This window comes from Bos javanicus, chromosome X (genome assembly GCF_032452875.1).
Source record: "Bos javanicus breed banteng chromosome X, ARS-OSU_banteng_1.0, whole genome shotgun sequence".
NCBI lineage: Eukaryota > Metazoa > Chordata > Mammalia > Artiodactyla > Bovidae > Bos > Bos javanicus.
Genome location: NC_083897.1, coordinates 13,850,266 through 13,865,023, shown reverse-complemented (window position 1 = coordinate 13,865,023; position 14,758 = coordinate 13,850,266). Strand labels below are relative to the sequence as shown.

At 52.5% G+C, this 14,758-nt stretch overlaps 1 protein-coding gene across 3 annotated transcripts in view; it reads right to left on the bottom strand.

Moving 5' to 3' along the window:
• Positions 1-7,232, bottom strand: part of BCORL1 (BCL6 corepressor like 1) — a 60,599-nt gene extending 53,367 nt beyond the window's left edge. The window contains exons 1-2 of one of the 3 annotated variants that reach the window (XM_061407905.1): positions 7,055-7,232; positions 5,687-5,766 (exon numbers count right to left, since the gene is read on the bottom strand). The gene's annotated coding sequence lies outside the window, so the exon portion shown is untranslated. Of the gene's footprint in view, positions 1-4,685; positions 5,492-5,686; positions 5,767-6,332; positions 6,480-7,054 lie in introns of those variants that run through there. The other 2 variants (XM_061407907.1, XM_061407906.1) reach the window with 2 other exon arrangements.
• Positions 7,233-14,758: the final 7,526 nt, after the last annotated feature.

The following is a 14,758-nucleotide window of genomic DNA, read 5'->3' as shown; positions in this document are numbered from 1 at the left end:
AATAAATAAATAAATATTTTAAAAAGAAATTTCTTTTCCTTTTGAAAACTGAAAGGTGTAGGGTCTTCCTTCCGCCCTTAATGTAGTCATCAGTGGCTTCTCCCTTTCACTGTCTATTTTACCCTGACAATTTCCACTTTCCTCAGCACTCTTTCCATTCCACTCTAGTGTTCACTTTCCCACCAAACTCAACCATGAACTTCTCTCTCTATCCTGGAATGCTGGTTGATGCTGGAAAACAGCTCTCTATCGTCTGAGGCCGTTCTAGCCCATCTCAAACTTAGCTCAGCCTAGAAGCAATGAACCGCTCCAGCTGTCCAACCCCAGATTAACGCCTCTTCTCCCTGCTCCCACCCCACCCTCCCATTCTGGCCCAAGGCTCTCAGGCCACTGTGCTTTATCCTGTTTCATTCTGGAATTTCCATCATTCACCTCCCTATATCTAGTATTCCTCCCACTTGCAGACTGGAAAAACTGGTGTATTCCCTCTTTCTCCTTCTTTCAAGGCCATTCTACTAACAATGGTGAATTCCTACCCCCTTTCTGTATACTTACCTTAGTTGAGATTTTATAATCAACGCTCAGACTTGTAAGCCCTGGATCCCAGCTAACCTCTGCTTCCTGGGCCCTCCCAGGGCAGTGGCCATCAAAGCAAGTTTTTATGTTTCTCACACCAACTCCAGATGACATTTGAATAAACTCTGGCTCATTATCCCACTCTCTTTCTCTATTCTGCATTTTTCAGTCCGTATAGTATCTCTAAACTTCCTATTTCCTTATGTGTAAATATATTTGTTTCTTCCCATATATCAGTTTTTCTCCCTAGCCCTACTTTTACCCAAGATCATCCTTCTCTCATGGGGTCACAAAGACTCAGACATGACTTAGCAACTGAATGACAACAATATCCTTCTCTCTTGCCCAAACCTTACTTATTCTAGCATGAAAGTTAAGAGTCTTAAAGGGTCTTCAAACTTTACTTTGGAAACATTATCCTGGAGATTTTAAGGTTCCACTTTTTCCTAGTTGGCCCTAGAATGGGACCAGTGATAACCACCTCTCTTCCCTCTTCACTGCCTATCCAACCCACTTCTGACTTCTCTTTTTGCCTTCCTTCTTTCTAATATTCAAATCCTTTCCTCCTATAATTCTGTTCCTCTAAAAGAATATGCTCTCTAAAACCCATAATCCAGACTCATCATGTTGAGAACCTTCCCTCCCCACCCCCATGTAGTGAACTATAGCACGAATAAGGCAAAGAGATGTCTGGAGGAACCCCTTTTGCTTCCCAAGAAAGTTTACACTCCTGAGAAAGAAAGGGATCCTCCTTCCCTCCCTATCCTCTCCTGGTAAATCAACACAGCCAGATCTACAAGTGCCCTTGGTACAGCCACCATTTCCTGTGGAACTGCCTTCCACTCTGCCCAATCCAGACTCCAACTGCGGGGCTTGACAGGGACTCAGCTTTCCTCTGCCCTAGCCCAACAATCTGCCATCTCCTCCTTGTGACCTAAAGAACGAGCCCTCCTTAACCCAGACATCAAAGTCCACCCCACTTCCTCCATCAGCGACTTCTCAGGGCCAGAACATAAAGAAACCGACCTACCTTTGCTGCAAACCTAGCGATAGGGTCAGCCCTCTTATTAATGATGCCAATGTGAGTAAGGCTCTGTGCCCCATGGCCTGTGCCTCTTGTCCCTTACATCCACCCCCAGGGCAGCTGCCTCACTTGCCGTGTCAAAAGATAAGTCTGCCTAGCAATGTCCACACAGCTTAGTCAAGATGGCCATGTCCCTCCTCAACTCCATCAGCCTTCAGATTGTCTTAACTTCCATAACCAAGCCTCCTGCTTCTCCTAGTTCCCCCAGTCTCTCCTACTAACTTTGCTGCTCCATCAATATTTAACAGGTTCCTCACTCTACATTTTGCTTCTATTTGGAGTCCCTGGATGATTTATAGGATTAGGTTACCCCCATTTAATCCCCAGTGGAATCCTCCAAATTTCTTTCCTACATAACTGTCCTCTTCAGTACTACATGGTGACATCACCATCCAATTTAAGTACCCCTAAACTCTGCTCCATTGTGCTACCTACCGTCTCTCCCAAAATAAAGCTTCCCCTCTCCCAACATTCAAGGACAGGACAGGTAAACAGAAAATTAAGTGGCCTTTAAAGTCCCTTCCAATGCTGTAATTTTATCATCAACCTAATCCACTCCCAACCCCAAACGCATCCTGCATTCATTTCCCCTGAAATACGTTTCAGCGGAGTGACTTTGAGAAATAGCCTTCTAAGCTGAAAGACCCACGGGCTAACCAGGGTAGCACAAACCTACCAATGCACCCAAGAAGTGTCACCAAACATTTTTGCAATTGTACTCCACCTCTGTGCCCAATCGCCTGGAGAGTATTCATTCGGCTGTCACAGAAGTTACCAGGCTCCCTTCCCACGCTAGCATAAAGAGCCCCTAAACTGGGCTAGACTCCTGGGCTAGCCTCGTCCTCACCAAGATACGCTTGTCCTTACTGTCTACTCCAGGAGACACCAAGAATGAGTAAGTATCACCGCATCAACAGCTTCATTCAAGCAACGTCTAAAATTTTCAAAACAATAAAACAAAAACAGTGCTTCCACCGCGGGTGGGGTGGGAGGGTGGAACAGAAGCCCCCACCCCCCACACCGGCCTCCGGGGTTTGCAGTCTGCTTGCCTTGTGCCTTCCCCTTGACCACGTCTTTCCCTACAACGATCTCCCCCACCTCCATAACTCGAAATCCCCAGCTGAGGTGCGGCCGGCTCCTCCCAGCCTTGCCCCGTACGTCCCTCTGGCCCAGCCTTCCTCTCGGCGGGACCCCGGCGAGCAGGGCCCCCTCCATCGTCCAGTTCACCTCCCGGTCCCTTCCCGGGCCCCTGGGCACCCCCGCAGGGCTCTGTCCCGAAGCAGAACCTCGACGAGCCAAGCCCACGAGGCCCGTCGCGGGACCCACCCCCCGCTTCCTTCTCCCAGCACCTCGTCCTCCATGCACCCGGCCCCCGGGGCTCTCCGTCGTCCTCGTCCGGGCTCGTACCGCCCCCCGTCGGGGGCTCCACCCCCCGCCTGCCCCCGCCCCCAGGCCGGCCCCCTCCCCACCGCGCGCCGCCGGCGCCCTCTGCCCCGGCACGGGACTCCCTTTGGCCTCCGTTCCCCGCCCAGAAGCCGCGGCGGCGGCGGCTACGGCGGCGGCGGCCCCAGCAGGAGCAGCAGCGGCGGCGGCAGCGGCGGCGGCGGCAGCAGCGCCGCCCCGGCCCCGCCCCGCCGCCCGCCGGAGCCCCACGCCCCGCCCGCCCGCCCCGCCGCGGGACTGCTCCCCCCGAAGCCCACCACTAAGCCCCCCGCACTCCCCAGCCGCGATCTGTTCGAATCCAGCTCAGCCGGGCCTGCTGTCCGTTCCTCACGCCCCTCAGGACCCGGGGTGGGGGAGCCCTGGGGTTCGTGGCCATACCTCTCCCTCCTTCCCCAAGGGCTGAGGGATTGCCCCTGATCCCGAAACCCGGCCCAGTAACCGGAGCCTCCCTCCTTGCAGCCCTCGGCTTTGCTCTCAGACCCCTCGCCTTCAGGCCTGGCGCGAAGCGGGTGGAGAGCTTGCACGCCGGGATCTCCCCCCTGGCTTGCCAGGGCTAGTATGAATTACCCCCATCTCATCCTCCTTCAATTTAAGCCCCTTCCACGCCGCGCCCGGCCCGGCGGCCCCCGCCCCTACAGCGAGGGCAGCGGAGCCAGGGCGCTCCGAAGTCATCCCCCGCCTTTTTTCCAGGGACTCGGATAATTGCCCCTGCCCCCATCACAGCACTCCCACTCCCGAACCCAGGCCCCGCCGCCACCTAGGGGTACCCCTTACCCTACGGTTCCTGCACCCCGACACCAGGGAGAAAGCAGCCCTTCAGAGCACCCGTCGCACCTCCCCTCTGAGGTTGGAGGGTATTTTCTCCTGCTCTCTTCAGGACTTCATCACGGACAGCCCCCCCCCCTCAAAAAAAAAAAAAAAAAAAAACAAGCCCTTTCTCGCCCTGCCCTGCTGGCCAGCCTCCCTTCGGATCGTCGGATCCTCGGAGCAGGGGGTTGGGGCCAGGTAGTTAACAAGACCGATGCCTCCACCTCCCTTTCCGAGGAGTGGGGTAATTCCAATGGTTTCCCCCCCAGGATCAACCCGACCCCCGTTTCCATGGAGACCCCCGCCCAGCCAGGAAGAAGACTCTCGGATCGTGGTGAACAAGTCTCACCTGGCTAAGGGAAGAAGGGGTGAGGAGGGGGTAGGGTAGGGCACGGATGGGGTACGAAGGTGGGAAGTGGAGGGGAGCTGTCCCAAAGGGAGGGGCGAGGGCAGATTGAGCTCCAGGGAGCGCTACGTCCGGGGACACGAAGAGGACGGCGCCCCCGGGGGACATGCAGAGCGGCCGCGGGGCGAAGAAGGGACAGGGTTGGGGAAAGGCTTTAGGTAGAAAGGAGCGGGTGGGGGATATGAGAAAGCTGGGGAGTCAAAAGGGGTGGAAGGGTTGGGGGAGAGAAAAAAAAGACGCACCTGTTCCCGACTCGGCTCCGCGGGGAGGCTCAGGCCGCCACCCGGACTCCCTCTAACCCCTTCAGAGCCACCACCCGCCTAATACTGCCCCGATCTGATGCCCCCTCCGCCCCTTATTGCCACCGACCTCCTTCTCCTCTCTCTCGGCGGCGGCGGCGGCGGTCGGACTCTAGGAACTGAGAGGAAGAAGGGAGGGCTCAGCAAAGCGGAGGAGAGACAGAGCCACACACTGGCAGCAGCCGCGGCGAGCGAAAGAGTGAGGGGGAGAGCGCTGTGTGTGTGTGTCTGTGTGTGCGAGCGAAGCCTGGTGGAGTGGGTGCCGGTCGCAGGGCTCGACGGGAAGTGGAGTCCGGTCGGGTTCGCGGGTGGCGCCGGCCCCCGCTCTGCGGGACTACAACTCCCAGAATGCTGCCTGCTCGGGGGGAGGAATAGGGAGGAGGAGGCGAAGGGAGGGAGCAAGCAAGAGAGGGAGGGACGAAAGCAGGGAGCAAGCGGCGGCGAAGGGGGCAGAGCCAAGCAGCCCCGGTGACACTGGGAGGGGAGGGGAGGAGGAGGGGATCGCTGCGAGGACCGAGCGGATTCCGGAGAGGGAGGCAGCGGTGGCTGCAGCAAGCCGGCCAAAAAGCTAGACTCCCAGGAGAGGCGAAGGTGCTCAATTCGAGGGGCTGCAGGAGCCCCACGCCCCCCCACCGTACGCTCCACCAAGGGGGAGGTTGAGGAAGGGAAAAGATCAGTGCACCACGGTCAGGGGTTTCTCTCTTTCTTCCAACGCTCTCCACCTTATGCCCCGACCTGACTTTCTCAGGCCACCGGTGCTGGATCCAATGTGCAAATCCGGAGACCCCCGATCTCCCTTGCCCAGCAGCACGGAACAGACGCATTCAGTCCCCTTCTCCCAGGGGCCTGAGGGAGGCTCCCCTTGCTGGCAGGGCGTGACTCCCCCCTTCTTCCCGCCCCCCCTCGTCGCCACCCCTCATCTCCCTCCCCGGAACCCCTCCCTTGAAGCCGGGGCTCGCGTCTCCCTCCCCGCCAAGAAAGGGAGTCCCTCGGGGGCGACTACCCAGCCCCCTCCCTTATACTGGGCCCTTACCCACCAGTATCCCCTTCTTTAGTGTTGCCCCCCCTCACCTAAGTAATAGTGGGGGCGACCTGAGTTGGACTGGTGGCTACTTTTCCTCCGAGACCAGCCGTCCTTGGCCACGCCGACCCTGTGTAAAGACAGAGAAGCACATTAATACTGCCGTTCCTCCCCTCGAGTTCGGATGCCCGTGGAAATGGCTCACAAGGAAAGAGGGGTTGGTAGTGGAAGTGAGCTGGGGGTGAATCCCAATCCTCAAACCTCATCCCACGCGTGGAAATCCAGAGATTCGTCCTCTTCCTTAAAAACCATCAAATCGCTTGGGGAGGGGGGGCGTTAGTTGGGGTAAATTAGCTAAACCCCAATGTCCATGCGACTCGAAGCGACGCTACATGTAGGAATAAAGATAGGAACTAGGCTGCCGCCGCGAGAGGAAAAGTATACCCACCCCCCGCCGTCGTCCACCCCCAAACACACACCCCTAGAAGAGTCAGATGGCCGAGTAAGGCGGGGGAGGCGGTGGGAGTGCTGGAGAGTAAAAAGGTTGTGGCGGGGAGGGTCCGCGGCCCCCTGAGAGCAGAATCCAGATGCTAAAGAGGTTGGGGGGGGGGGTGTGCGGCATAATTGCAGACACTGTCTCTCCGAGCTTTTCCCGGAATCGCCGCCGAACACCGTCTAACACTCGTAGTTGCTTACCAGTCAATCCCCTAGCCCCATTTGTGCGCGTGAGGCGGCCGGAGCCCGGGAAGCCCGGGCACAAACTCCGCGGAAGCTGGCCTTCGCCGCCGCCGCGCTACCACGGGCCTCCCTCCCTTTGCTGGCGGCCCCGCCGATCTACCTTCGCCCCCGGCCGAGGCCAGACCCCGCTTCCAACTCCACGCCCCTACTCCACCCCCAGCCCCCCCTCCCCTCGCCCTCTCCCCGCGAGTCGGGCCCAGCCCCTAGCACCGCCCCGCCCTACCGCTCGGTCCCGAGCCCAGCAAGTGCCCCGAACTCGCCCCCCGCCCCCACGCCCAGGCCAGTCCGGCCGGGCCTGGTTTCCCCCTCCCGCCGCGCCCCGCCCCCGAATCCACGTCCTACTTCGCCACCCAACTCGGCCCGGTCCGGGTTCGGCCCGCGCCCAGGCCACTGGAGTCCCCGGTTCGGTCCGGTGTACGGCCACCCACCCCGCCCTTGCCTGGGTGCTGGCCTGGCCCGCTGCCTGCGCCCGCCGAGCCGACTCAGGCGCGCGGTCCGGGTCCTGGTCCCGGTGCCGGCCTCGGTCCCGGCGGCGTTGCCGCGTCTCGCCACGAGGGCTGGGTCCACGCAAGATCCGAACCCGCGCGGGGTGGGGGCGGCGGAAAGCAAGTTTCTTTATCTCCCCTCCGCCCCCGCCGCAGGGCCGCGCCGTCCCCCCCCTCCCACGGCGCCCCCTTCACCTGGGCAGAGCCCCTCGCCGGCTGTCGCAACTTTGCTCTTCTCCACGCTGCCGGGGAAGCGGGCGAAGCGCGAGGAGGAGGGAGGTGGCGGGGGGTGCTGGATCAGGCCGCTGGGCTCCGGGAGGACACGTGGGGGAGGAGGGGAAGGAGGAGGAGGAAGGGGGGGCGGGCCTGCAGTTCTCGGGGCTCCCCCTGCCAGCCCCGGGGAAGCCGGAACCTAGCCAGGCAGCCGCAGACCCCGCACTGGCCACGGGGGAAGAACGGAGCCACCTTCCCCGGCCAGCCCTTGGCTCCAGGAAGGAGGGGGGGCGAGCAACGCCGCTCGGGGTCGGAGAGCAAGCGTTTTCGCTCGAGCTTTCTGTGTGACTCTCTCTCTCGGTTTAGCCTCTGTGTAAGCGGGTGGTGGTTAGGGTCTTGCGTGCGCGGGGTGGGGGGCGCCCTCGCCGGACGCCCCGCCCCTCCCCCGGTCCCCCACTTCCCTAACCCGGGCGACCTCGGTGCGTGGCTCCGACGCTTGGGCACCGAGGCCGCCCGCGGGTGCAGCCCCAGCCCCGGCGCCGAAGTGGGACAGGTGCTGGGGAAGGGAAAATGCCGGGGCTCGCTGCCTCGCTTCGCGTCTCCGGGGCGTCCCACCCTTCGTGGCAACCGCCCCGGCTGCAAACCTCCCTAGGCAGACCTCAAAGGGCAGCCCCCGGCCTGGGCGTGGAGACATTGGGGTGGGGGGCGGGAGTGAGAGGCCCGAGGGAGGAAGGAGGAGGGGGCGAAAGGTCTGTAAAGGGGGAAGCCTGCACGACTCGGGCCAAAAACCTGGCTCGAAGAGGATTCAGCTTCTGCCCGCTTTCTCTGGGCTCCTCAGACACCAAACTGAACCCCTTGACCCTTACCCTTTACCCTAACGACTCCTTTCCTAGCTAAAGGAATAAATCCTCCGACGTGTTTACATCCCAGGCTATCCCTGGGACTGAAGGGCTGAGAAGCCTGCGGTCCGCACTGGAACTCTGATGACTTTAGATTAACTCTGAGGAGGAGAGCAGCTTGCGATGGATCTCAAGCTGCTGGCCTTCTTGCTTTCAGTCTTTGGGTGTTTCTTAGCAGTTCCAGCCCTGAGTCCCTGGTGGGGACTTCAAAGGCATGGCCTCAACCTAGAGGGTATTAGGGGAGGTGCCCAGCAGTTCCTGGAGGGTTCAGGGCATTATTGTCAATGGAATGTGAAATGAATAGCAGGAATTTGAAAAAAATCTTTATGTGCAGATATATTGATATTATTTATTACATATTTATCTATACTAAGGAAGCCAGAGGGTGATTTGGACTAAAAGGAAGCCCAGCAGGATTAATGTCTTCCTCCTCCTTCTCCCCGCCCCCCCCCCCAACCCCTGCCTTTGTCCTAGGCCCAGAGGTTCCATCCCTAAGCTATGGGGTGTCTTCTCTCCTTTGGAAGGACTTTAGAGATGGCAGTTGAGACTTGCCTGGTATGTCTGCCTCACCTGGTTTGAAGGATGCCCGTGAGTACTGTGAAGGAGGGCAAGCCATGAAGGCTGCAGTGGTTTTGCTTTTGAGGCCTGGCCTTCTGCGACCCCTCTTGCTTGTCCTCACCAACCTCAAAATCTATTGCCAGCAGTGAGGACAGACTGCTTGCCATTTTACTTTGCTTGGGGACCCTCTTCACTAGCTGTTTTACTTGACCACTCCCATCCTGCCATGCACCCCATGCACATACATTAAAAAGTGCTTGGCCTTAGTTGCACCAAGGGAAAGTGAAGATTTGGAAATGATTTGTTTAAGCTAATCAATATATGAACTCAGAATGCATTCTTAAAGGGGGGAAATTGCCTCTATCAGGCCTGATAACGCAGACCCCACCAATTCTGCTTTGATTCACATTGGCCGTCTTCAGTGATTTTAATTAACCTGGTAATTACTGCATCTCCACGTGTCTTAAGGCCTTAGGGCTACTTTGCTCCTTGGTTTGAGGCTGAGATGGATTTTGGACATCTCCATTCCCTCTCGTTTGTGTCTCACCATTTGGCTGCATCATTTATCTGGCGAAATGAAGGTTGGGGCAAGATGGTTATTTCCTGGCTGAAGCTCTAGCTTTTCTGAGCCCTTTCCTGTTGGGGGCCACACTTCCTGCCCTACAGGAGATGATGGGAAACCAAGGAGCAGGGTAGGGAGAGCTGTGGGAAACCTTGTAAAGAATGTAGATTTAAATGATTGTTTTATTTGAGGCTAGAACCACGATATCATCATCATAATACCTTACCTTTGTACAACATCAGAGTGTTTACAAAGCCCTTTCGGTTGTGTTATTTCATTTGTTTCTCACTACAGCTCTTAATTTTGTAATTGAGGAAACTGAGGCCAGGAGCGGCTATGAGCGGCTAGCTGAAGGTCACATGGCTAGTGAGTTCCTGAACCAGGATTCAACCTCAGTAATCCTGTTTCCACATACGGAGCTCCTTTTAATATGGTATGGGGCCTCCATTTCATGTCAAAAATATTCCCTTTCAGGCAGATTTGTTTTTCTAGTTGTTTCTCCCATCAATAACAGCTGGACTCAGAGAGGCAGCTTGTTGTAATGGAAAGAGGATTGTTTGGAGAGTTCTAAGAATCCCATCCCAGTTCTGTCTTGTCGATAGCTAGCAGTGGGACCTCAGGCAAGCCCTAGCATTTAAGCAGTGCCAGCCTTGTGCCAGGTAATGTGTTTTGGGTCTTCCCCATGCTCTAAAATATAGAAATCAATGCACCTATCATACCTCCCTCACAGGCACACACCTGAGCATCAAATGAAATAATGGATGGGAAAGAATTTTGTACACTGTCAACTACTAGGCTCATACAAGAGTTTTTATTATTAGCGTTGGCACCACCAGCCCCCTTAGATGTGGCACAGAGATTTAGGGGTGACACTGGCCTGAGCCCTGTCTTTGTGAACTGACCAGACAAAACAGGGCATTGGGAGGTGGTGTCCCAGGGTAATTTAGGCCCCAAACCAAACCTCTGGCTAAATTCATAGGATAATTGCTTCAATTCTCTGCTTTGTTCTGCAATCACAGGCCTTGTCTCTCTGGTAAAACAGCCCAGTCCTATGACAACAACAACAATAAAATCCCAGTGGTTTAGATCTTTAGACTGTCAGAATGAAGCAGATTTGCAGCTTCTGGTCATCCCTTCAGTCCCTGCAGTTGAAGGTGAAGTCAGGTGAAGGTGAAGTCAGGTTTGGAATCCAGGGTCTCAAGCCTGTCAAAGGACTTATGCTAAGTCACCCTACTTGAAAGCAGACCAGAGGAGATCAGGGTTCAGAAAGAGACTTGCAAATATGGGGAAAGAATGGGGCTGGTACTAGACTGACTGTTAGTTACACACACTATGTGCTCTCCAGTGTTTCACTTTATCTCCTGGGTAGGGCCACAGAGGGCAATTCATTGCCAGTATTCGTATAAATTTCAAATGCACCTTATTGCCCCAGGTTGCTGCTGGAGATGCGTTCCAGCAGCTCACTGCAGCTGAGGAAGGCCTGGTCTCTGGCCTCTCAGAGCCCCGGGTCTAGATGGGGAGACAGTGTGTCTGGTTAAACTTAACTCTGTAAACAACTAACAACCTTTCTGGATTTTATAGCTGGAGGGGGGGAAATGAGGAAGGGGGCTAAAATCACCCCAGAGCCCTCTCCAGGTCAAGCCTCCTCCCTTCCTGAAGACTCCTAGGCACTTAACAAGGTTCTTAATCAAACAGTGTTAGAGGTGGAAGGAACTCTAAGAAATCAACTGACCTCCTGAAAAACTGGCTGTGACAGCAGGCTGCCAACAAAATCAAGTCCATGAGTCCTCACCTAACTTTCAGGGCCCTCCCCGATTTTATTCCAGCCTTCTTTCCTTCTGTGTCCCTCACAGGGCTTCTGTTCTCATCAAACTGGCCCTCTTGGCATTCCTTGGACAAGATGAGCGCTTCCTTCACTGTTTCCTCAGCTTTATCTATGCCCTTCTCAGCTTGTTGAAATGGCACTCAACCATTACTCAAGCCTGCTCTTTCCTGCCACCTCTTATCCCCCACTCCCTGACCCCACAGTACTGAATTGGTCCCTTTACTTAACACTTCTATGCTCTGCCTATCTATCTTTCCAACCAGATTTTCCCTTCCTTGGATGAAGGAACCCAGTATTTCTCATCTGTGTATCACAGCCTGCATCCTCCCTTACCAATGTTGTCCACCCTTGCATGGAGTTGGCCCTCAACAAGTGTTTGTTAAGTGAATGAATGAATGGATGATCTAATCCAACCTCTTTATTTTATAGTGGACAAACTGAGGCCCACAGTTAGTTTTCTTTCTAGCCAGTTATTAAAGACTCAGTTTTAGCAGAATTCTCCAGTGGTCCACTGGTTAGAGTCACAAACTTCCACTACAGGGGGCATGGGTCCGATCCCTGGTCTAAGAACTAAGATCCCTCATGCCATTCAGCCAAAGAAAGGAAAAAAAAAAGACTCAGTTTTAAATCTTGGTCCTTTTTAGTCTTTCTCTTCCCATTTAGTGGTTTCATACAGTCTCTGAAGTTAGACAGATGTGGTTTGAATCCTGGCTCTGCCACTTCCTAGCGATATTACTTTGGACACTCCACTTCTTTCTGAGCCTCAGTTTCCTCATGTATAAAATGGGACCTAATAAATATCTCCTGAAAATGTTTCGAGGGTCAAATGAATTCTTGTATGTTAAGTACCTTGTAAAGTGCCTTACCTCCAGTAGACATCCCGTAATAGTTTTCTGGTTTTTGTGTTTAACGTGAGGAGTTTTTAAAGAGTTCAGAACTTGGGAGCACCTGCTGAATTCAAGCCTGGAAATAAAAGCCACAACCTGAACGCAGAGAAAAAGAGAGGTGTATTTTTGAAGAGGAGAATGGAATAAAATTTAGCTAGACTTTTCAGTCAGTCTGAAGAAGCTCAGGAACAGTTCTCAGCCCAGTGGCCCACATTCAGTGGGAACTCCCAAATTCCAGTTCCTGGAGCGGTGCATTCCTCTGGTTGTAGTGGTGATTCTGTGTTGGCTTGGGGATGCTGACCCAAGATTGACGTGCCCTACTGAAGCTACATATGCTATTCTCACCCCTATCTGTGTGCCTACAGGACACCCTTCACCTGCCCAAATCCTTCAAACCCCATTTCCATGAAGCTTTTGCTGAATACTTTTGCCTCTGAACTCTTGACCCCATAGGTAAGCCCTGCTTAGCAGTTAGTTCTTTTCTGTGTTCTGTTCTACCTCTCCATCTGAGGGCAGGCACCTTGTCATAGGCATAGAAGGTGCATCCCTCACAATACCCAGCAGCATTCAAGGAGGCAGCACTCCAGAAATACTTTGGGATTGTTTGACTGTAGGTGTTCAGTGGGGGCATGGGACCCTTCAAGTCTCACCCACACTCTATCATTTCCCACCCCCCCTCAACCTACCCCCCTGTACACCACACTTCTCAAATCATCCACCCCCAGGATACCCCAACCTTTTCAGTAGCCATCTTCTCTCTTAGAATTTGCAAATATCTGGAGGGCAAGGGCCGTGTGTTACTATGTCCTCTGCACAGCCCAGCATAGCACTTCCGACATTAACAAACTAGAGTAAGCACATGGTTTTGTTACTATAGATAACTTGGTAAAGATACCATGCTTATTTCGGGACTGTGTGTTTATATGTATTCTTGTGTGTCTGTTCTTGCTCATTAAACTTCAAGGGGCTCCAGAGGAAGAATTGTCCATTTTGGGAAGGCAGTCGCAAAATAAAAAAGACAAGTTGAGACCTGGGATTTAGATTTTTTTTTTTTTTTAAAGCTAGGAAGCCAGTGTTTTCTCTTCAGTACATACTCAGTTTAAATGCTCATATGGGGACTTATCCAGTGGTCCTGGTGGTCCAGTGGCTAAGACTCCATGCTCCCAGTGCAGCAGGCTCAGGTTCGATCCCTGGTCAGGGAACTAGATCCCATGTGCCACAACTATGAGTTCACACACTGCATCTAAAAGGCTGACATAAAGAACAGCCTTTTGGACATAGGAGGAGAAGGAAAGGGTGGGATGATTTGAGAGAATAGCATTGAAACATGTACATAATACCATATTTAAAATAAATAGCCAGTGGGAGTTTACTGTATAACTAGAGGAACCCAGAGCGGGTGCGCCACGACAACCTGGAGTGGGGAGGGAGGTAGGAGGGGTTTCAGGAGGGAGGGGTCACATGTATGCCTATGGCCCATTCATGTTGATGTATGGCAGAACCCATCACAATATTGTAATTATCCTCCAATTAAAATAAATAAATTTTAAAAAGAAATGCCAAATACAATTCCTAAATATGCCTCTAAAAAAAATAAATAAATAAAAGATCACAGGTGCCACAACTAAAAAAAAAATCCCGCATGTCACAACTAAGACCCAGTGCCACCAAATAAATAAATATATATATTTTAAAATAGCAACACCAAAATTTCTCAAATTTAATATACACAAGTCTTGTGGGCTGTGCTGCCAAAATTCAGATTCCAAGGCACCCACCCACCTGGGCTCTAATTGAATAGGTCTGAGGTGGAGCCTTATACTCTGAATTTCCAATAGTTGCTACCAGGAAGTTGGAACCAGAGGATTCCTAGATGACCCCTTGAAAGACATTGAGCACTCTTTCCATTGTCATTTTCACCCAGTCAGTCAGTTCAGTCCCTCAGTCCTGTCCAACTCTGCATTTTCACCCAGGGGCCCCCAAAATTTTCACTGCCAAAGGTTTTATGAGTTTTCCCCTCACAGGCCCCATTTGAAACACATGTAAATTAGTGTGTGCTATACATTGTTGCAAGGATCTTACAAATAATAACTTAGTATAACTTCTTTTTTTAAATTTTTTTTAGTTTGCTTTTTAATTTTTTTAATATAAATTTATTTATTTTAATTGGAGACTAATTATTTTACAATATTGTATTGGTTTTGCCATACATCAACATGAATCCTCCACGGGTGTACACGTGTTCCCCTCAGTATAATTTCTTAAGGTAAATATTATCATTTTCTCCTTTTACAGATGAAAAAATTGAAGCACATAAAGGTTCAGTGACTTGCTCAAAGTTGCCCAGTTAGTAACTTTTTTTTTGACCACCCCCCATGCCATGTGATACCTTAGTTCCTTGACCAGGGATCAAACCCATGACCTCTGCATTGGAAGGCAGAATCTTAACCACTGGACCACTGGTGAAGTTCTAGTAAGTTTTTTAAATGGAGATCAAATTTACGTAACATAAACTAACAACTTTATTTTATTTTACTTTTTGGCCACACCATATGGCATGCGGGATCTTAATTCCCCGAACGGGGATTGAACCCACTCCCTCTGCAGTGGATGCCCAGAGTCTTAACCACTGGACCACCTGGGAAGTCCCTAAAGTAACTAATGTGTGCAATGCAGTGCGGAGGGGGGAATAAATTAGTAATTAGGGATTAATATATACACACTACTACATGTAAAATAGGTAAACAGCAAGGACCTACTGTATAGCACAGGAAACTACTTAATATCTTGTTAAAATCGATAATGGAAAAGAATCTTTAAAAGAATATGTATATATGTGTGTACATAACCAATATACTTGGTGTACACTTGAAACTATCAAAATACTGTAAATTACCTATAGTTCAGTAAAAAAAAGAATAAATGAATGTTCTATAAAAACATTCCATATTAAAA